This window comes from Falco punctatus (genome assembly GCF_963210335.1).
Source record: "Falco punctatus genome assembly, chromosome: 5".
NCBI lineage: Eukaryota > Metazoa > Chordata > Aves > Falconiformes > Falconidae > Falco > Falco punctatus.
Genome location: NC_137584.1, coordinates 47092723 through 47116728, shown reverse-complemented (window position 1 = coordinate 47116728; position 24006 = coordinate 47092723).

Here is a 24006-nt window from a genome sequence, read left to right as displayed (position 1 = left end):
GACGTTTGTTGTCATAATCCTTTAAATGGTGGAGATGCTGCAGTTCCCATAGACTATTTATTTTATTAGAAAGCTGAATCTCTCCCACTACAATTTAAACACATTATTTACGCTACTCAGAGCAAATAAAAAAAAACCCAAACAATTTATTCCTTTCTTTTTTGAACCACTGGTCTAAATACTTGAAAATTTTTCTTCATAAAAGCATCTTCCAGATGTTTTATTCTTTTCAGCTGGTCACATCTTTCAATACAGCAAAAATATTCACTGCATAAAAGCTTTTCTCCCCCAGTCTCCTATCTCATTAAAGAAAGACCTTTATGATCGTGATGGTGAGTATTGAATCAGAGATCATTTACATGTGATATATATGCTTGTTGTCTGCCTTTGCTTTTGAGGAATATTCACTGAGATTAATTCCTGAGCCCCCTTCAAACTTCTCATAGCAGTAATTTGTAGTGTGCTAGGCCTTGGTTGTCTGAGAGGACATCTTTTTCCTGAGGTAGCAATGGTGCAGCCAGAGTTTTCAAGTTTATGCCTTGCCTATGATTTAAGTAGGACTGGATGATATTTTGTTTGAAACCATTAGTTCTGGAGGTGCCCTAAGTGGGGGTAGTGAGGGAGCAGCAGACTGAAACACAAGACCTTTGTAAATGTTAAGTAGGTCACCAACAATTTCCTAGGTTTAACCTGTCTCTATTCAACGTATATAAAAGATAGATTGACTTGCCTATACTGTTGTTGACTTGCCTATACTGCTCTTAAACAACAAATTAATTAGGAATTTAATAAAAGTACTCTTCCAACTAAATAACTACCTACCAGTGCACCATCCAGAGAAATGTGAGGCAGCAGGGGAGCTTGGAAGTCAAATACAAAAAATTTTATCAAGTCCTGCAGAAAATTCTACTTGTGCTTCCCTGGAGGTGGGAGGCACAAGACTTTTGGCATGGGTGAGTGTCAGTAAGGTGCTGTAGCTTTATCTGGACAGCAGCTCAGGATGAGCTTCCCTGACTGATGGGGACATTAGCTGATTTATACCAGCCAGCTAACTGCCTGTCTCTTCGTGCCTAGAAAACCATTTCAAAGAATTCTACGCACACTTTTCACAGCTACTTTTTTAAAAAGTTTTTCAGTCGTTGGAGCTTAATGCAGAGAGTAGAAGAAAACAGTGGTAGAACATGACTTCAGGCACACACAGATTGGGGGAATCTTGGCTGCAGGGATATTGTTTGTCACTACTTTTAAACTGGTCGGATTTTGTCACTACTTCTAAACAGGCCAGGTTTCAGATTATGGTGTCACTTTAATGGTTAAACAAGAGATAAATGTAGTTGGCGATTGGGTGAAGTACTGAATTAATTTGGTGAGCCTGGAATATATAAATCACAAGGAAAATAGACACTTAAAATAGTTTGTCAAATTATGGATGAACATCAGATGAAAGAAATAAAAAATAGAAACAGAACAGCCTTTGGGACGTCAGTGGGATCCATCAAAGTCTAATCATTATACAGCTCTGGCATTTTATTTCAGTGTAGGGGGTCCCCCAAGCACTTCTGGTTGGTGGCTTGCTGAGTAAATGTCAGTTTAATGCTGTTTTCCTGTTTTTGTGAAAAACTCCTGTAGGGTCTCTCATCAGCTAAGCAGTTTTATTACGTCCTCACTGCCTCTAGTCAAGCATAAATGTTACTCCTATATGCAGCTGCTTTCTTATTTGGTTTCTTTTCACTAGGTGACGTGAGGCTTTTTAGCTGTTGAAGGTCTAAAACCAGCTATTTTTGAACCATGAACTATTGGTAACTTTGATGCTTCTTGCAAATCACATCCTTGGGTGCATGTCACTGAATTTGACATGCACACAGTTATGACAGTTACTTTAAAGTTATTAGTTCCACTTTAAATGTGATCCATAGATAATGCAGCCCAGTGAGTGCACAGGAAATAGGTTCAGTTCTGCTTCTTTGTCATGAGCACCAACAAATAAAAAAGCTTGTGTCTGTTGTGTTACATATAGCATGTGTGGGGAAGTCACTTGTCACTTTTCTGTTTGCAGGGTATATGCCTGACCACAATTGCATGCTATACTTTAAGCTTATCTCTTCGTTTAAACATGCTTCACACAAAATAGGGAGGAAGTATTTTGCATGAGTATTAGTTAATTTAGGAAAATAATTATCATGTAATAATAAACTAGTCATGCAGTTTACTGCTTTTATGCAATTCTGTTCTAAACCCTGTAAGTGTCCATACAGTAATTTAAAATGTGCCATACAAAGAACATAATCCCTGCATTACCAGGACATCTGTCTAAATGCATGAGCAGGCACAGTATAGTGAACCTTCTTTGTACACATATTTCATGGATGCTTAATTACCAACATATTTATTATATTAAAAAATATAGAACAAATAATTGCATTAGAGATAAAAGAAACCAGTGGAGGGGGATGATTTACTGACCTTCTGATACAATTACTATTTAATTTGGGATCAGAATAGGTAATTTGTCATGGGGTAGAGCAGCTTTCTCTGGGATATGACCTTAAGAGTGAAAAGAGTTTGAGTAATGCTGTCAGATCTGGTTGAAGAAGTTACAGGCTAACCTTCTTCATGCTCTGGTTTTTGTGTGTGTGTGGGTTGTTTTTTTTTTTTTCTTAAGGCCCTTTCTAAGGCAAGAGGCAGACATGGCCATGCTTCAACTCACCTGGCTGTTCTCTGAATATCTCCCTGTAGGGTGCTGCAAAAGTTTGAACTGTAAAACTCTGGGTTTTACACTGTGACATCTCTAAGTCACAGTGGAAGCAGAAGCTCTGTGATTACACAAATACCAGATTAGAAGTTTGTTTTTTCACAGGAGATCAACTCACATAGTTCTGCTAATAGTCAACAGAAGCTAAGGAGAAGTTCCCATGAAATCTCTCCCTATGCCAAAGAGTGAATCTGTGATAAAGTGAGAGAGCAGCCATGTGTTTTAATTTGCAATCTCGTGCTCTCACCTGTAGATAACAATTTCTTAGTAGAAAAGAGTAAGTTTTTTTAAAATGAGAAAGCATCATTACTTTGAATAACTTCGATTTAGTTAAAGTCAGGTTCTTACAATTTTTTATGCTGGGATTTTTGCACATAAAATATAAATGAAAGCAACTATTAAGATTCCGCCTTTTTTCTGCATCATAATGTGCTGCTATTTTTAAATAATCACCCTTTAATACATCACATGGTTCATTTTCATTAAATAAAGATTTTAAATGTGTAAAAGCCATATTCATTAATATTTTTGGAAAAAAAATATCTAAGTCAATGGTTATGGCTCCCTATGAATAATTGATATTTGTTTTATCTCCTGTTTCATGTAAAGAATTAGTTAAATTAAAATGATGCTTTTTCTCATTTGTTTAATTATTCTTCCTTTTAATCTTCCATTTATGTTAAAGTAATTCAAATACACTTTGTCTCATTTGCTCTGTTCCTTCTTGACTCTAAGGCTCCAACTCCAATAAGGCAAGAAGCTGCCACCATCTACACAAATTCTGTCACAAATATACACTTGCTATATATTCCACTTCAGCTTTGCTGAGTATGCATCCTCTGCACTTTTCTTTCTTTATGGTACAAGAATTCATCAAACCCAGGCTACTTTTCAGTTTCTGAGGTTCTCTAAAACATGTCCATCAATAGTGTGCTGCCCTTAGGTCTGAGCCAGATGCCACTGTAGTTGGTGGAAAGGCAACAGGAGTTGTACAAAACCCCTCCAAGTCAAGCTTCACACATTTGTTCTCAACTGTGTTACTTGACACCTGTTTGTCCACAGTATGCACAGCTCCTTTCACTGGCTTTATGCCCATTTCTGTCCTAGGAATCCTCCCCCAAGACCTTCACCCCTTGGCATTTGTTTCTGATCTCCATGTTGCTGAAATTACAGGTAACTTTGAACTTCTCAGGTTTTTTTTCTTTTTCTCAGTCAGCTTCTACTGTGTGTAACCGGTGGTTTGCAAATCACCCTGTGTCTCTCCTCAAATCCCACCTTAGCGTCCAGAAAAGAGTGCTCTTTTTTATTTGGCCCTGTGACTCCAGTTCACTCTGTAATATAAAAATTAAATCCTGCTCTCTAAATTTCACCATTTTTATACATTCAGTCATTCTGCATGAAATCAATCCGTTATAATAGCATTCAGCTTTAAAATAATTTACTGTGCATTGCTTATGTTGTACATGTGTAGGCCTTAATCAGTTCTATTCTGTTGAAAAAAATCTATTCCAGACATAGAAAGACAGAATATTTTGTAAGAATACATATGACTTGTTAATCAGAACAGGTACATATTCACTGAGGAGATGCTAAAACATACTTTTTACCAAGATTAAGGTGAGTCTAGTATGGAATAGTTCTGTTACTTATACTGCTGGAGTTGTTTCATTGTATTTGTACCTCAGAACTTAAAAAAAAGTGTATTTGTGGAGACAGCAGGAGTCTGGGATGCTTAATAGCTGGATCCTTATCCCTCCCTTATCTCAGCCTTAAAGTATCCTTAAGCAAGCTGTTGTCTTTCTACATGTTTCAGTTTAGTCTCTGTAAAAGGAAATCAGTCATTTCAAATGGCTTCAGATCTTCTGGGGAAAACTGCTACATAAAAGCTAAATGCTGCTGTACCAGTCAGTCATCATCTTGGTAATGTAGTTATTCCAACCTACCACCCTCAGTAAAAGAAATCACTTTAACTGCTTTTCATACCTGTTTGTTCTTCAGAGGCAGGACACCAAAGCAAGGATGCACAAAAGTCAGCTCCAGCCTGTGTTTTGTTTGAATTCCCATGTAATTAAATGACAATTTATCAAACTGAGAAGAAAATGGGGTAAGTAACAGGTATTTTTGTGATACAGCACACACAATGGAAATGCTACTCCTGGACTAGCACATGGCCAGTGGTGATGGCTATTTGAGTAATGACAGTAGGTAGGAGAGAGGAAGATGGAAGATTTCAATGTCTCAGACAAAGATTAAACTATTAAAGCAAGTACATTACTTTTCTAAAAAAAAAAAAAAAAAATACATTTCATATGTAAAAGACCAAGCTGGCAAATATAGAATCCTATTTTTGAAATTCCTGTGTTGAGAATTATGAATAGCTGTGGCTTGTTTTTACTTTTGTCTTCCACCCACTATTAACTTCTTGGCAGGAAGAAGTTTCCTCAGCCCACACAGGCACATCAGCTACTGCCATCAGCAAGTGGTAGTTCTTCAGATAAGGAACAGGTTAGAAGATCTGGGTTTCTAAAGTGAAGAACATGGTGGGTTTGCTGACTGTGGAGCTGAGTTTCTACTGAGTCTTGATTGCTGTCAGATAATCACTGGTGTTCAACACCTCACTGTATTAGATGCCTCAAGAAAGGGTCTTTGCAGAATCACCATACATGAGGAAGGAGAGATAATGTTACCAGCTGTTGCTGCAAAGAATGTCTCTTAATGGATCTTATTTTTTGAACTCCAGGTCCTGCTGTGTGGTGGTGTTTCCTTTGCTGGAAGAAAATGCCAAAAAGTCACCGTCATATGCCAGAGGCAACCGCATGAGAGAGAGACTTAATAAGATGCATACATGAAGCAGAAGCGCACTGTTTAAAACCAGATTTTAGGCACATGAGATGTCAGACATAATGGTTTATATCTTCTATAAAATAGATTTTCAAATAATAGCTAATGAAAAAAAAGCTTAGCCTTTCATATTCAGGCTGATTATATGTATAAATGGCTTCTTAAGCTACTCTAGATGAGATCAGGTAATTCTCCTTTTTCCTTTCTCCCAGTCTCTGAACAGCCTGGTAGACTTGGATTCTGCCCTACTGAAGTCTGAAACACTGGGTATGGTTTTGCGGTTATGTGCTTCTTATATACATGTCTGAATTTGCCCTCTAGGGTATTACAGCTTGGCTGCAACCAGGGATTTTAGCTATTAATTGAGCCTTGTGTCTTCTATGTGCTAATCTCTCATCTTTCCTCTGACAATTTGATGCATATTGACAAGCATTGCTTTTGTCTCATTAAAGTAAATACTTAAGTCACCAGAGATCATAACTGTTTCCATAATAATTTTCTTGCTAATGGGCTAGGCTTATTAAGTGTCTTCTTTTACAAAGAATCACAGACTGGTTGAGGTGGGAAGGGACCTCTGGAGATTGTCCAGTCCAGCTCCCTGCTCAAGCAGGGTCACCTACACCAGGTTGCTCAGGGTTGTGTCCAATCAGAGTCTGAATATCTCTTAAGGACAGAGACTCTACAACCTGTCTGGGTAACCTGTACCACTGTTTGACTATCATCATGGTACAATTTTTTTTTCCACACATTTATACAGAATTTCCTGTATTTCAGAGACCATTGCCTCTGGTTCTGTCACTGGGCACTGCTGGAAAGAGGCTGGCTCCATCCTCTTTAGACCATTCCTTCAGGTATTTATGCACATTGACAAAATACCCCTTGAGCCTTCTCCAGGCCGAACAGTCCCAGCTCTCTCAGCCATTTCTCACAGGAGAGATGCTCTAGTCCCTTCATCATCTTTGTGGCCCTTCAGTGAATTCTCTCCATTTTGTCTGTGTCTCCCATACTGGGAAGTCCAGCACTGAACCCAGCACCCCAAGTGTGGCTTTACCAAGGCTGCATAGAGAGGAATGATCAACTCCTTGACCTGCTGGCAAAACTACTGCAGCCCAGGAGGCTGTTGACCTCCTTTGCTGCAAGGGTGCATTGCTGAGTCATGATCACCTTGTTTTTCAGCAGCACCGCTTGATCCTCTCAGTACAGCTGCTTACCATTCAGTTAGCCTCCAGCATATACTGGTTCTTAGTGTTATTCCCCTCTATGAGCAGGGCTTTGAATTTCCCCTTGTGAACTTCATGAGGTCTTGCCAGCTCATTTCTTCAGCCTGTTGAGGTTCCTCTAAATGGCAGCACAACATTCTGATGTATCTAACTATGGTGTTTTAACCTTGACTGAATGCCAGGTTCCCACCAAAGCCACTCTATCACTCCCCTCCTCAACTTCACAGGGGAGAGAAAATAGAACGAAAAACTCATGGGTCAAGATAAGGACAGGGAGATCCCTCAGCAATTGCTATCACAGGCAAAACAGTCTCAACTTGGGGAAATTAATTTATTACCATTTAAATCAGAGCAGGACAGTGAGAACTAAACCCAAAACTTAAAGCCACCTTCTCTCTACCCCTCCCTTCTTCCTGGGCTCAACTTCACTCCCAATTTCTTTACCTCCTCCCCTGAGTGGCACAGGGACATAGGGAAATGGGGGTTGCCATCAATTCATCACATGCTGTCTCTGCCACTCCTTCCTCCTCCCACTTTTCCCCTGCCCTAGCGTGAGGTCTGTCCATGGGAGACAGTTCTCCCTGAACTTCTGCAATGTGAATCCTTTCCAAGGGCTGCAGTTCCTCATAAACTGCTCCATACTGGTCTCTTCCACAGGATGCAGCCCTTCAGTAGCAGTTTGCTCCAGTGTGGGTCCCCCATGGGGTCACAAGTCCTGCCAGCAAACCTGCTCCAGCCTGGGCTCCTCTCTCCATGCATCCACAGGTCCTGCTAGGAGCCTGCTCCAGTGTGGGCTTGCCACAGGGTCACAGCCTCCTTCAGGCATCCACCTGCTCTGGTGTGGGGTTCTCCATGGGCCGCAGGTGGATAACTGCTCCACCATGGACCTCCATGGCCTGCAGGGGCACAGCCTGCCTCACCGTGGTCTTCACCACAGGCTGCAGGGGAAACTCTGCTCTGGCTCTTGAAGCACCTTCTCACCCTCCTTCTTCACTGACTTTGGTGTCTGCAGAGTTGTTGTTCTCACATATTCTCACTCCTTTCTTCCACCACAGTTTGTTGCACAGATTTTTTTCTCCCCCTTTCTTTAATATTTTATCCCAGAGGTGCTACAACTGTCACTGACAGTCTCGGCCTTGGCCAGTGATGGGTCTGTCTTGAAGTCATCTGGAATTGGCTCCATTAGACATAGGGGAAGCTTCTTGCAGGTTCTCACATAAGCCACCCTTGTAGCCCCCTCTGCTACCAAAATCTTGCCACACAAACCCAATACAGGTGCTGCCCCTTTTTCATAACATCTGCAGACTTGCTAAAGGTGCACTCTGTCCCACCATCCAGGTCATTAATAAAGTTGTTAAACAGCATGGGATGTAGTATAGACTACTGGAGATGCCTTCTCTCAGGATCCTGAAGTCCTCCTGTTCATGGTTGCTGCAGCTAAGGCTGGCCTGCCCTTCACATCTCTGACTAATTCTTCTTGGTCTAATGAGTAACATATCCAGCAGAGCAACTTCCCTCATCGGCTCCTCAATGACTTGGTCACCTGATCACCTCTCCGGCTGATTCATGTGATAACTATGGTTAGGTAGAAAGTGTATGAAGGGGTGAATGTTCAGCATCAGTAGATGGAAGTTCTTATCATAGGCTCACAATACATTCTTAAGCACGCTTCTTGTTTATTCTACATTTCAAGAGGTCCAGCTACACAACAGAAATTATGGACATGATTAGAGTTTATTGGAATTTTCATTCAAGATTGTTTTAATAAAAATACGTATTTCACTTCCTTAATGTTTTAGATGAACATTTCTCACTTTCGGAAACCAAAACTAATAGAAGTTCTTCCTGTTGTTTTCTCCTGTATTAATAGCAAAATAGAAGAAGAAAAAGGACAGAGAAGAAGAAAAGTCCCAGGAACGGTTTTCACATCAATATATTTGGCTTAATTATGTTTTTTTAGTTAAATTTCAAAGAAACATTTTTTTTCAATATTTGTCTCCTTACTTCAGTTCTGATATTTGTCTTCCTTTGTAACGTACAGATGGAAATTACCAAATCACAAGAAAGTAGGCTGTAGACTGGAGAAACAGGTAGAAATGCAATATTGTGTTTTCTCATACCCTTGCAATAAACAAGACTATTTTGAAAGGCAGAATAAACACCACTTGGATTTGAATGACTGATGATAAAAATGAATGTTGTAGAGATCAGTGACAGATAGTGTACTCTGACAGAATTCTGTGTCTAAATGTACACATCAAATGATTCCAAATTATTAGTACTACTACTATGTTGAAGTCTCATGGTTTCCGCACTAGCACTACTTTGATGGCTTCTCCATCATTGCAGAGCAGGGTGGAAGTGGTCTCATTTTGCCTCTGCTCTTTTAAAAGTGAAGTTTATCCTTTCTGCTTTCGGAAGTGATGGGGCAGACCAGAAAAGAAGTGTTTAAATTCCAGGGAATCCTAAGAAAGCAGTGATTGTGCTGGGATGCGACTCAGCAGGGAAGGGCAGGTCTGCACCCATTGCAGTCTTCTGTTTACTCCTCCAGCACACGATGAATAGCTCCTGGGACACATGCCAGCTCTCTAGTGATGTTGGTGTGGCTAGAGAGCAGACATTTGTAAAGGGAGAGAAAGAGAAAACCGCAGAAGCAGCCTCTTCTAAGTCTTTTCTCAAAAACATTGAATAGATGCTTTTAGTATCTTCATGGAGAAAGTTTGAAATGCTAACACTTATCTCTGGCACTAGGACAGATTTTCCTAGAAAAAAATCAATCAAATATGGGAATGTGACTGTGGTCTATCAGAGACACAAACAAAAAATATGCTTGTATTCCATTCACTTGTTTTTCCAACTGTTGTAACTGGTCAAATGGTGAAGAAACACCACTTAAAACATAAGCAGGTTAAATACAAGTCCTCTGATGAAAAAAGGATCAGAACTTACAAATGTTTTGAATTAATTTGTTCTTGCCATAGTACCACTTTTCTTCAGGCGTTTGGGAAGCTTAGTTACTGAATAGAAAGAAATATAATGAATGTGCTTAACAGTGGATTAGATCAGAGACTGAATTTTGGCTACTTCTGAATAATTATGAGATCTGATATATATGTGTATTATCATCCACTCTTTCCTCAGTACACCTATTCAAAATACCACAATATCCCAAAATAATAAAAACATAAATCTGTGATCACACCTGCCAAATAGTTAAAATCCCAGGTGTGGCCCAGGCTTCACAGATTCCTTGCAAGAAATGTGTTAGTGTAGTAGGTAACAAAAGGAACTGGCGGTCATGGGAATTAGGGTAGGTTCAGTTCACAAGTTGTCCATTGAAGCAGCGGAGGATGCATTCTGCAGGGTTTGGGTGTAATTTGGAGTAACAAAACTTTGCTCATTAGAAGCTAAATGTGATGGCAATGTTCTCTATAGCCATAGCTACAGGAGATGTTTATATAAGCCAACAGCAACCAGAGGAAAAAACAGGAATTGAACTAGTGGTTATAGCTTGTGTGTGAAAGAAAACAATTTTATTCACCCCTTATGTAAACAAGACCAAATAATCACTTCCTTTTAATTCCCTTTAACTTCCCTGCATAATGTTTTCAAGGATGGCAAACATTATTGAGAGACAGATCATTACTACTGTAGTATTTTTATTTTATTTTATTTTATTTTATTTTTTGTTCTGGAGCTAACCCTAGCATTATACATTCTTCTTTTTCCTCTTCAGATTTATTTCCATTGTGTATATGAAGTTCTCAAAACTATTTTTTGTAATCCTGGGGACAGACAGACACCCAGACCTCTCTGAAATGAGAACAGTGACTCTCAATGGAAGACTGACTGGGAATTAGCCTAGGAGATTGGAAGCCCTGGGCTCTAAGATTAAATCTTTCTAATTTCTGATTTGCTTTGAGCAACTCACTTCGCTTCTTTATATTTTAATTTGTCCATCAAGTGTATACTTAACCATTAAACTAAAGATCCTTTTTCCTATTAGAGCAGTGGTTGTAATAAATTAACTGTGACTTGTTATGCTTATTTTATTTTGAATAATTGCAATTTTTTTTATTTGTGTGAGTGTATGTGCAGTAATAAAAAAGTCCCCTCGTATATTGTCCTATTGAACTCTGGGTAAAATAATAAATGAACAACAAACAGTTGTTTCTGATCCTAATCAATATACTTAAAGGCAGAGAATCTTTTATAATAATGTTTCAAACTCTGAAAAAATATTTTTCCAGTTTGTAGGAATATTTTTCAAAATTCCTTTGGTTTGATACCTCTTATATTTACATGTAATTTGGGACAATTGTGTATGGAATGCCTATGATGTAGAAAGCATTTCTGTTCTTCTTTACAATGAATACCTTTGTGAAGACCTGTGTAGCTTTTCTGTTGTTATCCCTCTTGAGTTCTTCTTTGTGTTCTGATTACTGACCCTGATTAGCTCACTACTTCTCACACTTCTGACAAAGTCTAGTAATTTTTATTTCTAATAAAAGAAGCTAGGTGCTTCTCAGCAATGTTTCTGTGTGCCTTGTTATGTTGGAAGGGTTTTTAAAGTTAATTGACTAGATTTCATGCTTGCAGCTTCTCCATTTTGACAGATTCAGTACTAACATTGAGAGAAGATTCAGATCATGAGCCACAGAGGTTCTCATGGAATTGTGTTTGGAACTGATGTGGTCCTGAACGTTCAGTGTAATTCTCTCTGGTGTAAAGTAATTGTGGTGCCCAGTTACCCTGATCTATTTCCATCTTATGTAGGGAATGCATGTTTTGGCAGTCTTTCAGGCTTTTCAGTGTTACAGAAATCAAATGTGAAGACAGACAGTAAACATGAAATATTAAAGAATTTAAGATACGTGTTCAGCACCAGGCTCTGAAATTGAGCTTTGCAGAGACAGACTAGCAGATTATTGAGTATTTAAGACATTAAAATACAATTGGATTTAAAGCTTGTCAGGGGTGAAATACTAGTACATTTGCCCTGGTCGTTTTTTCAAGTGGGAAAGCGTGGCAAGTTGTCTTTGTCAACTGATTCCATAGTCCCCACTTTCCAATAATGCCTATGGAGAACTTCACATTCTCAGGCATTTATTCCATGTGCAGCTGTGATTAAGTCAGCATTAGTAAATAAGAGAACCTGGACATTAACACAAGATTGCAAGTAGATATGTACATATTTTCCTGTACCAAGCAGCTATAGACATTTACTAAAGACTTTGCATATATGATACTCTAGGCAAGTGTAGATCTCTTTCACTGGTGTCAAGAAAGTAGGTTAAGAATCAGAAATTGTAACAATTAGTACTTATGAGTACTCCCATATTTTATATCCAAAAACTCAGAAGGATTTCACAAAACATTATACCAATTATGGAGCGTATCAACTTTACTGCTGACTGTTGAAATAAAAAATAAACTCTTCATCTGATCCATCTTTCTGAATAGTCCCTCACATAGTAGTCTCCGAATAGTTTAGCTTCAGTAACCACTAGAGCCTGATTTTGTTTTGCTGACAGCTTCTACTCCATCCTGGCCATTGCTGTGCTGACACAGCATTATTTGCGGGTTCATTTTCTGCTTTCTAAAGGGAAGCTGTGGCAACAGCATTTTACATTGTTTGAAAGGACAGGTAAAGTGTATGTTGCCAACATTTGAGTTTCCAAGTCTGCTGGAAAAAAATTTCACAGACTGCACCCAATCTGCAGGCCACCAGCTGGACTACACTTTAAATTAATCAGTGGGGAATTATACATTTAAAATAGGCTATATTAACTAATTGCAAATTACAATAATATGTCTAGGGTAGTGATTGTTTGGCTCTATCATTGTAGTTCTTTCATTTTTTCCTGATTTTGACATATCACAGTGTTGCAGAATGGCTGTGTGATCACGGCCACGACTCCCTTAAAGATCTTTGTGAAACAAAGTTAGCGTAAGTTAGCTGAAGCAGGCCTTGCAGCTGTGCTGAGGCATGCTGATAAGGAAGCTGAGAAAAACACTGACCTTGTGCCTAATGTTGTAAATAACTTTGAGGAATTCGCGTAGACAAGAGAGAAAAAAAAATATGTAGCTAGCTATCCGCAGAAACCGCAAGTAGGAGGACGTATGAAAATGTAACCCTTTAGAGCTTAGCCAATCAGCAGATGACTTGTAGGCATAATTAACTGGAACTGTATATAAGACATAATCGTGCCGTAATAAATCGAAGCTTGCTTTATCACTCATATTGAGTTTGCCCACTTGACTTCCCTCGCCGTCAACACCACAGGAAATAAACACCTGCTTTAGTTGTTTTTTATCCTGTCGTAAAATGGGAAACAGAGACAACCTCTCAGCAGTCACTTCCAGTCTGTTTTCTGTGTCTTTTATTAGTACTACCAGGCTCTCCCACATGGATGACAGAGACATTGAGGTAGATAATATGATCTGATGAAATTCCACATGAAAAATCATCAATTGTTAATACCACATGCATGCTGCAGAAGTTAATTAGGAAGGGTGTGACACAATCAGGTAGTGTTAAATGTGATATAAGGTCCTATTTAAAACAGAACCTGGAAAAGTGCATACTGTAAATCTACATAAAATGTCTATTGCTCTGCACCACAGGACTCTAAAATAGCTTCTTTTGCAAAGAAGAATAAAACAGAATTGTGCAAATTTGTTGAATTATTCCCATGCACAGATCCCAAGCGGCCCTGTCATGAATCTGCAACATTTAATGTGAATACAAAAATTGGTCAGCTATATAATTTGTCTGTTCTGGGTCAATCTTAGAGACTAAATATTCAGCAATCAGTGATATCCAATGTCATACGATGGAAATAATATCTCTGTGTATACCCTCAGTCTATCTGAAATAACTAAATGCTAAATGCCTATTATATTTTTACAGAACTCATTCTCTGAGCCAAAACTGCAAGTTTAATTTAGTTGTATTAATTTGATTAAATTTTGAATATTTTTACTGCAAATGGATCTATATGAAAGAAAACTTAATACGCTAGTGAGTTTGATTATTGTGTTAAAACTTTCATTAATGACCAGTTTTGAAAAACGGTATTGAATTTTCAGACCAGATTTTTACATTCCTTTTTTTTTATATTTTAAAAGGAATATTTGCTTATTAATACACATGTTACTGATTAGAACAAAGTCATTGTAACAACTCAGTGTTTGGTATTTGGTTATTTTCTTTCTTTATTTTTTTTATTATTATAATTATTTGTTTAGGAAAACCATCTCACTTTATTCTCACTTTGTTTTGTTCTGTTGTTTCAGCTGTGAGTGGGTAATCATTCATCTGATTTTATCTAAAAATTACACATCTTATTTGAGCTGTTCATTTAGTTAAAGTATGCATCTAGCCACCCCCCTTAAACAAAAAAGAAAATCTGAATGCTTTGAAAGAAAACTAATCCCATAATGGAATCAAAGTCAAGTATAATAAATCTTTTCAATACACCTAAGTCTCTTCATTGGTAATAGAGGTAGTCTGAATGACTTGTCTTAGTAGCTAACTTTCATGTGGCTAAAATTAGGGGGAAGAAGCCCACTCTAAGATTCTGCCCATCATCTGGGATGTTCAGACGATATCCCTGACTATATTACAATTTAAATTCTTCCCCTTGTCTTTTGTGTTTGTTACACTTTTCCTGTTCCCTTTTTTCTAGAACCCCATCTTCTTAATCCCTCTGATATTTTTCATGTGGCTGAAAGACAAAAGTGCAGATATTTAGTATTAGCTTTTTTAAAAAAATCCAATAACTAACTCAAATAATAGTTCATTTCTCAAGATCTAAGTTTTGCTTCTTTTTGAGATGGAAAGGTCTAAAATCTTTCTCCAGAAAACATTCAGTAGCATAACCTAGCTCTCCAGAAGTTAAAGAACCAACTTTTGGACTGGTTACAGACATCTACTATTTTATGTAAAGTTGTCTCAGAGGGTATGTTTTGCTCAGACTGAAGGTTGTGAAGTAAGTATCTGTTAATTTCTTTAATTGCTAAAAATGAACATTTAGTTCTGTATATTAAAATTTATCATACATTGTATAATACGAGTAATGCTTCATTTGAAAATGACTGATTTTATTAAGCTGTGATTAATAACACTGATCTATTTTAGCTAACTATTCTCTTGACTGTATGTGGTTAAGACATATATTTTTGTTCTGTGTTTGGGGTTTTTTTAAACTTATGGAGTTTGTTATTTTTTATGAATTTCTGTTCATAACCATGCAGAGTGTCTTTAGAGTGAGATTTGATGAAAGAAGGAATGGTGGTGAAGGTCTTTTTTCCTTTCTAACTTCTACTAATGTAAAGTTATGAAAAGTTACAGAAGGAGAAAGAGGAAAATTTAAAAGCAGCAGATATTTTCCCTATTACAGAGGCCCATCTTGGTTAGAAGTGCTTTGGAAAAAGCTGGTAAAAGTGATGTAAATCTTTGCTTGCAAATGTGCATTTGGGAACGATCTCTGAAGACAGACAGATAAATTGGTACGCCCAGCTCTCTCTTTCCTTGTGTTTATTGGGCCATAACCAAGGCAACACTGGTCACACTGAAACTGGCCGGTACAATTCTGCTCATGTTTTCTTTGAAACTCCTGTGTACATGATCTTTTCACACTGCCTACAGGGACTGCTGAGCCGATGAGAGCATTTATCTTCAAGATAGGGCAGCCAACTTTCTGGTAAGGCTGCTAATAGAAGGAATTGATTTCATAGTCAGAGTTAAATGGCACCTCTCTGGCAACAGACACGTTGAGTCACATCTGCTACGCATGTACCTCGATGCTGTTTGCTTGGAAACTCTCCTGTATGGAGCCTGCCTGCCTCTCAGAGCCCAGACAGAAAAATGGCTTTTTGGAACAGTTCATTTCAGTCAGGTTTTCCAGCTATTGAACGTCTTCAGCACCTATTCTGACACTTATTTTTTATGGCTTCCATGTACACTGCCTTCAGATTAGTATCTTTACTATATACTGTAGGTTGAGTGGGATGTAATAAACCACTATAAAGTCCGCAGTGTAAATACATTAACACAAGACAAACCCACTTACTTCGTATGAAGCTTTGTGACTCACTGCAGGTACCAACCAATTTTCCCAAACTTTTTGGAACAACATTCTGTAATCAAGATACTGCTTGTGCAAGGTGAGGCAATAGTTGCTTTTAAAATTTGATGGGCACAGGCAGATAAAAAAGAAGGAAATTAGCCAAACAACAAGATTGAGACAGCAATTAGTTAACAAGAATCCTATGATCTGACCTGAATAGGCAAATCATCCCTCACATGTGCCTCTTACATGAAAAGTAAAAAAATCACAGAATTTTGTCATTTAACATGATTTCTCTTCTAGACAGTAGATAATTAATGATCTTTTTGCCCTTTATTAGGTAGATGGAGCTGTGACTGAAATTGCATACTCATTAAAGTAATTACATCTTGAAAAAACTCCACTTGACTTACAAATTATGTGGATCAGTACATAGCTTTACTTTTCAGATACTAAATGAAATGTAGTCTAAGAAATTGCAGAGTAATTAGCGCCTGTCTTTTCTTTCCTGCCAGTCAGTAACTCTTGTCTTTGTCATATCTCTGTTTTCTTCATGTAATGGAGCTTCTCTGATCTTCCCAAAGAGATCTGTCAAATTGTTCCATGTTCATTTTTTGACACTAATGTCAAATTATTTTTTCAGTGAGTACAAATAGTGATACCAAGGGGGGTGGGGGGGGTGGGGGGGGGGGAAGAAGAAAAGAAGCAAAAGTAGCCTCTAGAATTTATAGTGATGAATAATAATAAAAAATTACTTCATTTATTATAAGGTAGATTCCAAGTGGTACATGAAATTATTTGGAGATTTAAAAGGCAGTGTAGAATTTCCTGTTATTCCTCTATCCTTTCCTCTCTTCTTCAAATGTAATATTACTTAAATAATAGCTTTTTTTTTTTTTTTTTGTTATGTTCAGGAATTATGATTCAACATTTCTGCAATGTTTCTTAACAGTGGAAGTGACTGTATACTTCTAGAAATAAGAATGTTCAGTATTAATTTCTGTAAGTAACAATTCACATGGAAAAGTAAACACAAATGTAAATGGAAATACTTTCAACTCATTAGACAAAATAAGAAATCAAAAGTATAAGGCAATTCTTTCAGAATACAGTGCTAGTTGTGCTTCAAAAGAAAATTGAGATGAGAAAAAAAATCTGCAGAAGAAACCAAGAGCTCATCTTGATTTTAAGCACAACACAATAATATCCCTAAATATTGTTTAGTTTTGTTTGCTGAGATCAGTCATTTGATGAAAAAATCATACCTTTGCAATCGTATTCAGACATCAAGAGATGGAAAAAAAGTCTAAGTTTGGCTAGTCAGTCTCACTGTTTGAAATATGTTCTTTATTTCTCATTTGACTTTGATTAGCACAAAGCAGGTCCAATGAAAGCAGGCTGCTCAGGGCTCTGTTCAGCTGAGTCCAGTCTGAACATCTTCAAGGACAGAGAATCCACAACCTCCCTGGGCAACCTGTTCCAGTGCTTGACCACTCCCATACCCTCATGGTATCTGACGTCGCTTGAAAACTTTCTGAAAATGTTCATCTGTTTCAGGTTACTTTAGAACTATTTATCACATACAGAATCATTGCCAACAACATCTGGTGCTATATAGAATTTTTCAGAGATCAGAGTAGAAATATTTTCATTGCACTTGTTAAGATACCACCATTCCATGAATAATAAAGAGATAACTGTGTTATAAATACCCTAAGTAAGAAAACTTGTTTCATTTACAAAAAGAATGGACTGAGTTAAATTTATTTTAGTTGAGAAAGAGTCATCATGGACCTTACTATTATTATATCTTACTACAGAGTGACTTTGGTGTGAATTTTCACTGAGTTTATGCTACCTTCCCAAGACAAATTAAAATCAATCCCATTGTCTATATTAAAATACTTCTTTAAAATGGCTAATGACCAGGACCTTACTATGTAGTATAAAATGGAAGATCTTCCTTTGCCTAACCCATATATGGTTTTGTATAGTCAAACTGAGACCTTTGTTAAAGGGCCAAAAACTCAGAGGGCAAAAGAGAACTGGGTAGAGACTACTGAATTGAATTAAACTTCTTTACATTTTCTGGAGCTAATAAAAATTGTCTTCCAATCAGTAGTGATGGCACTTCCCTAGTAATCTTTGGACAGAGCTGACATTACTGTTTTTTAGTTTCATGCTGTATACCTGCACATCAGGGCAAGATCTGGAAAGAGACAAGAAGTTTCTTTTCTATTTTTCTCCTCAGTGCCTGTTTCCATAAGAGGCCTAGAAAGACCTCTCAGACAGACATTGCTGCTCAATCTAGAGCAAACCCCTGAGGGTAAGAGGGCAAATATAAATTTTACCTTTAAGAGGGGTAGGGGAGAGACTGTAAATTATGGACCTGTTATCTTAATTTCAGTTTCTGCAATAATAAAAAAAGGAAAAGTTATATTTTTTGAAACATGCTAAAACCAGCAAGAGGATGAATAACAACTAATATAAATCTGTCAAGAGTATATCATATCCCCTGAATTTCCTTCTGTTTGTAAGAATTACTGAATATGCAGAATAGTGTGTCTTGTATATCTTGACCTTACTACTGTTTTTTAACTGTTTTGTGTACATTTTCCTCAACAAAATGGGGAAGCGAGGTCTTCATGAAATTACTATCAGGCAGATACACAAATCGTTAGGAAACCATGTTTAGTAGTTATTAATGGGTCTTTGTTGTCTAGCATTACGTATTGAGTAGTGTTCTGCAGAGATCAGTCTTGTGCCCGGTTCTCATCAATGTTCTCATTAGTGACTTGAATCATTGAGTAGGTAGTCAATGATTAAATAGTGTAGTGTGCTTATTAAATTTCCAATGACATCAAGCTGTGAGGGTCTGTAAACATATATGAGGACAGACTTTAAAAGATCTTGACAAATTAGGGGAATCATTTAAATAAATTGGATGCAATTCAGTAAAGAAAAATGCAGAACACTAAGCTTAAAAGATCAAACATTTCAAGATAAGTCATAATACATGAAGCAGCAATTTTTCAGATAAGAATCTGAGGCAGAGCAAGTGGACACTTTCCTTAACATTAGATATCCAAAATGCAGACATCCGTGTCTGATATATTCATTCTAATGCACCTTTATAGTCACTGGGAAGAAATAACTTTTCAGGGAATCTGACTTGTTTTAAAAACCTGCTTAAGATACCTTATATACACATACATATACATATATACATATTTTATATACTTTTATATATATATATACACACAATATATGCATATGGCAAAATGTATCTATTTCTCCAATGATTAACAAGGAGGCCCAGGACAGAAGCTCAGGTGTAGATGTCCATACAGTAGATAGACAAAAATACACCAGATGTCAGAGCTGCATAGATTTCTCTTAAACCAAATAAGAATCCTCTTTAGTTTGAAATGTGTTGTCATTATAAAGGGTTCAAAGCAAGTTATAGAATAAGTTCTAGATATAAATTTACGAGGCACAAGGAAGCAGAATCACCAGTTCCTTCCATTCATTAGCTAGCTCCTCTTTGTCTACTCCCCACCACAGTTTGAATGCAGAATTAACAGAAAGGTTCATATCCCCATAATCTTACAATCCAGGGAAAAATATTTGAACAACAGATGTTTGAAACATTATAGGTCAATGTAACAAGTCAGATACTGCAGAACTGCTGCTATACCTCTGAAATCTGCCCCAATTTACCAAAGCATTTCAGAGCTCTCCTATCTTCAGTTTATGGTTGGCCTCCTAGAAATCACTGTGATTGTTCAGACCCTTAAAGTTATGCAAGTGTCATCCTGGCTACTGACTTTGACAAATTCTTTGAAAAGCCTGCCATAAGCAACAAGAGGTCAGGCTGCTTGAACATGCACAGCCCAGATTTTATTCAAAATATATTCAGTTCTGGTTCTGATCTATGGGATTATTTCAGTTGCACTCTCCTAGAACATAATGGGGCCTTCACATGCTGTGGATTGTTATGATGAACAAGAACTAGTGATAGCCACATGCTAAAGCCAGGCTTTTTGGCAGGTTCATCTGTAAATCATAAAATCATAGAACAGTTTGGGTTGGAAGGGACCTTAACAATCATCTGGTTCCAAGCCCTGGCCATGGGCAGGGACACCTTCCACCAGACCAGGTTGATCAAAGCCCCATGCAACCTCACCCTGAACACTTCCAGGGATGGGTCATCCACAACTTCTCTGAGCAACCTGTTCCAGCACCTCATCACCCTCACAGTAAAGAATTTATTCCTAATATCTTACCTTAAATCTACCCTCTTTTAGCTTAAAGCCATTAGCCCTTGTCCTACTAATAAATAAACACTAACCAGGTGTTTGACAGTCTAGTGAAAGATAAGAATGACCTTCCTAGATAGTTTTGGGATTTTGGGGTAACTTACATTGGCTTGTAGAGGACTACAGATCTGTAAACTAACAAATTCAAAAGTATAAAAGCCAGGAATAACTGATAAAGCCCTGAAAGTCTTCAGCTGCACATTACATCTAACCAGGCTGATTTGGGTTGATTGAAAATGTTTCCGTCCTTTTCTGCTGAAGGGCTTTGTAGGAACAATGTGACAGTCACTGCTGGCTCCCAACAGACAGATATTTTTTTAACACGATGTCAAAGGAGTTTTCTGCATCTTAGAGAAGTCTTTATATAGAGCCCTAGGACTCATTGTATTGTATAGTACCCAGAAGCTCTAGTGACAGTTCGTTGCTCACAAAAATTTAAGTCTCCATTGTTATATCCAAAATAAAATTGGTAATGCGTTACAGCTACAGCTGAAATGCCCACATCTTCCATGTTTTTTTCCACAGTATCAGAGGAGCTAGACAGATAGAATCTGTCAGCAGGAGATTGCATACATTATTTAGTCCCAGCAATAAATTGTTTTTAAAAAGAAAATACAGACTTAACTGAAATTAACAGTAAAATCAGTCAAAAGCAAAGGATTTCTTTAATCTGATAGTATTTAGCTTTTGAGGATTTGAGCTTGCACTAAGCAGTCATATGAACCAAAAGTCTGATAGCTGCTGTCACTGTCTGCGTCAATCAAGTGGCGCTGTTATTTCCATCAAATTTATGAGAGTTGTGTGTCCCTGGACACTGACTCTGAGAGCTGAACCGCCAGCAGCCTAAACCAGGAGAAGTTCAGTGACATTTGGATGAGAATGATTCAGTGCCTGTTTCTTGCTGAGGAAGGGGATAACAAATAAGTTTATGCATGCAAGGAGCTCTGCACTCAAGGTCTGTAAACAGAGAATCCTGATTTCATAAGTGTTCTGTGACACTTTTGTTATGAAGTAGAAAGCACAAGGATGCCCATAAACTGATAGACATGCATGTGGGCAAATATGCCTCCCAGAGGTGTAATGAGACCAGTAATAAGTAGAGAAGCCAGCTTCCTTGTGCCCTACCACAGCCAAAGCAGGTCTCAGCCAGCTGCCATGAGACTAGTGCCTCCCTGTTGTCCTCCCTCTGCCTCATGCCCTAGCCTTCCTGGTCCCTGTCACCTCGTCTGTTTTTTCCACACCCTCCAGTCACAGCTCTGGAGCCTTCTGTGCCACTCAGCCTATGTCCAAGTGCTGCTATTGCCCTTCTGCTCAGGCATGTTCTTGATGAACTTGCTTTCCTTCTGGGAGTTTTCACCTGAGAGTTCTCACTCCCTCATAGTTTGATGGAAATAGCTTTTTAAAGCTTCAGATCATGATAGAATAGTGGAAACATGGACTTTGCTGACCTTAGTAAGGAGAGCTGCCATGGTTTTGGCAAACGATCTTTGCAAAAGTTAAAAAGCTCTTTTTAACGAAAAAGCCCAAACAAACACCAAACTGCCAATGGAATACTTGTTGAAAGATGCCTTTGCAGCTCAAAGAAAATATTTCATTTTGATAACATCAAACCATTCTATTCTAAGATTGACTTTTTATGCACACAAGTCCAAATAAAAACCAGAATTCTTTTCCAGAAGTAAAAAGGAAAGTATTTTACATAATGTGCTCATTGCTGAAAACTGGGGATAAGCATGAATGCCTGAGCACCTACCTTAGTACTCAGATTTGAGGTCATAAAAACTAAGTAAACACATCACTAGTAAAAGAAGAGAGTGTGAAATGCTTGAACTACCTGTAGAGGTGAATAAATCTTGGCTGACCCTGCCTCAAAATGGTAATTTACTGCCTAGTTAGCTGAGAAGAGTTGTATAAACCATGGAAATTATTATGCTTGTGGCAGAATCTCAGAATGGGACATGACCAAGCTCTTAATCTGCCCATGTTTTATATCCTGACATGCTAAAAGGACATAAAATCTGCACCGGTCTACTTTGCTATATATGTTCCTCTTTGGAAGTATTTGCATTTGTGTGCGAAGGACAGTGACCGCAGAGCTTTTGTAGCTGTTATTTGCACTGAAAAACACATTACAAAACCTCTTGTAGATATGATTGTTACCTAATATGATCCATCCTGAGAAGTCTAACTGCCCAGTTTGTACATGCAGTTCCTGTTTTCTCATGCTTCTCCAGACTTCTTCTTCCATCTCCCTATGGAACATTATTTCATACAACTCTAGGTCTCTACATTATAGATAAAATGTCCTCTGATTCCTCAGTGAGGATCCTCTCCTGCATCACAGCCATTTATTCTAGCATAACATTCTTTACTGCTTTGCACAGATGCAGCATAAATATGCCCTCAAAAGAGAACCATTACAGCTCAGGCCCTTGATCTCAGATCCTGATTATGCAGTCCACCCTCTAATTCACTTGAGGACTTCCTTGATGTTAATTTGCACAATACTTCATTCTGTTAGCTGAATACACAGCATATCTCCTATCATTAAACAGAGACAGATACATGAAACAAGGTTTTCTGTGGAATCTTATTTAAATAAGAATATTAACTTGGGCAAAACAAGGACTAAGTTAAAATTAGGTCTGTTTTTTTTTTATGAGAACAAGTATCTTGCTGATGAAGATATACAAAGGCCTCACTTTTGTTTGAATTCGGGTAAGTCATAAGGTGAGACAATTTTAATGAGTCCAGCAATCTTTTATGCCCCAGACTTCAGAAGACCATCCTCAGCATCAAAACTACAGTTTGCCAGGGGTCCTAAAAAAGTGCTATTTGATAAAGGAACAGATGTTTATCCCAAAATTAGAAGCCTTAATGGATGGTGTATAAGTGATGAAGCGAAATGGCCCTGCTGCTCATATGTTGGGTGCGTTCTTCCATGATGTAGCCCATCATAAAATATGACAAAACCTCCACAGTCTCCTTCCAAAGCCAAAAGATATATATATATATATATATAAGATATGGACTTTTTTCTTGTTAACCACCACTCAATTCAGAAATAACATATTTTTATCACCAGAACTTTCAGAATGGTCTTAAATATATAAGCCCTATTAGACTGCATGATCATACTGAATTTACAGTGTTTGTGTTGCCAGCATGGTGGTTGATAGGTTTTTGATACTGTTAGTCTGAATATGGAAACACATATTATTCTCACATGGAAAAAAGAAGTACTGAGATATAAATGCATCTGTTCTAAGGGACATAACAAAAGCAAATCTTTTATTACAGCTAGCTACATCCTAATATAGTTTACTTTGTAGAAAATGCTGTATGATTCTTCCTAAAACACGTCCCCTTCCTTGAGATTTGTGGCCTTGTGGCTCTTGAAACTGATTAACAATAACTACACACTGAGTTTACATAAAATCAGCTGCCACCATAAGTCATAGTTCAACATATGAAGTGCTTCTTTGGACTTTTAGTTCTGATTTCTTTAGTGCATTACTTTTACATTACAACATATAATGTATGCTGGCATACACTGAAAAAACCTCTCCACCTTTGTGAATTGGGACTAAGGAGCTGTGACAATGGCCTACCTAATCCACTCCTTGTCCCTGGGCTACTCACTCCTTCCTGAGGTACTTTTGAAGTAGTAGATCTGTCTGCGTTCAGTTGTAATGTGGACACTAAATATAAAGATGTAGTCATTTAGATATGGGCTAGCTATTTCACTGAAAAATACAGCTTATTCACTTTGAAAAGTCACATTTCCATGTCATGCTTTC